Source organism: Sinocyclocheilus rhinocerous, unplaced genomic scaffold (genome assembly GCF_001515625.1).
Source record: "Sinocyclocheilus rhinocerous isolate Xijiao unplaced genomic scaffold, SAMN03320098_v1.1 scaffold2071, whole genome shotgun sequence".
NCBI classification, from domain to species: Eukaryota; Metazoa; Chordata; class Actinopteri; order Cypriniformes; family Cyprinidae; genus Sinocyclocheilus; species Sinocyclocheilus rhinocerous.
Window position 1 is genome coordinate 411,575 of NW_015649573.1, and position 1,163 is coordinate 412,737.

At 35.3% G+C, this 1,163-nt stretch overlaps 1 protein-coding gene across 1 annotated transcript in view; it reads right to left on the reverse strand.

Annotated features, from left to right (window-relative positions):
• The window catches only part of LOC107710749 (uncharacterized), a 43,574-nt gene extending 42,665 nt beyond the window's left edge, over positions 1 to 909 (reverse strand). Inside the window, exon 1 of the mRNA XM_016515591.1 lies at positions 829 to 909. The gene's annotated coding sequence lies outside the window, so the exon portion shown is untranslated. The remainder of the gene's footprint in view (positions 1 to 828) is intronic.
• Positions 910 to 1,163: the final 254 nt, after the last annotated feature.

Consider the following 1,163-nt stretch of genomic DNA (forward strand, 5'->3'; position numbering starts at 1 on the left):
GTGTCTGGTTTAGAATTTAATTTGTGATGATGCAGATCAATGTTAAATGACAAAACTGGTATCATCTGAAGCAGCAGGTTTTCTTGTTAAGTTTGATTTAACATCTCCGCTAGGTTTTCATTTCAAATTAGTGCCTATTATGTTAAATGGAAATATTGGTATGTCTTAGCTGAAAAAAACACAAGTGTTTACACATACTACATTTACAGTAGTTGTTACAGTGACAAATACACATATGCTCTTATATTTTTAGAGTTGCTAGTCAGTGTTAAAAAATAACATACGCTAACAACCTATGTTATTTCCTATTTATTTACAAACTGAATTAATTTTATAAAATGAAATGGGGATGGTATGGGGTAAACCATAATGAATCAATGTAATGATTTCATCATTAATTCATGCATTTAACAAGCGCAGTCAATTTATGCAGAAAATTTAAAACGATGCCTTCAATTGGTGTTACAGCTCACCCCGGAACGAGATTAACAACAACCTCTGAACAAACGTTTATACAATTTAAGGACACGTTGTAGATTTCTAGACTATTTCTAGCAGACATTAATTAATGTAATAATATCAGTCTGAGGCACATAGTGCCAAAACATTGGCTTTAAACTAAATGTGTTACTTCTGAATGACTAACGTTACATTTAGCCTAACAAATTACCACTTTTTTCTCGTTTATCCATGTGCGTGTTGAGAAAATTGGATGGACTTAATTTAAAGGACTTTATGAACTAAGTGTGTAATATGCCATCAGGGGCTACACATTTTTTGAGAAATAGTTTCTATCTGGACAGTTTGAAATGACCAAGGAGTATTTACCTGATTAAAATGCACGTTCAAAGACTCGCGTGAGTTGCTTCCACATTAGCACCGCCCCACACCACTGCGTGAAAATGATTGACAGCCACCGCCTCCAATGAGACATCAAGCGCATCGTAGCTGTGAAGCACGGGACAAATGCTGCGTCCCAATTTGCCTACTTTTGGGGAAGAAAAAGTACACACTTTCGAGTATGTAGTAGAAGAGTAGGCAAACTTTGTGAAATATATCGCGCAGGGGCGATTCTAGGATTTTCATTTTACAGGGGCTCAGCCCCCAATGAGGGTATAATATATATATATATATATATATATATATATATATAATAGGGGGGG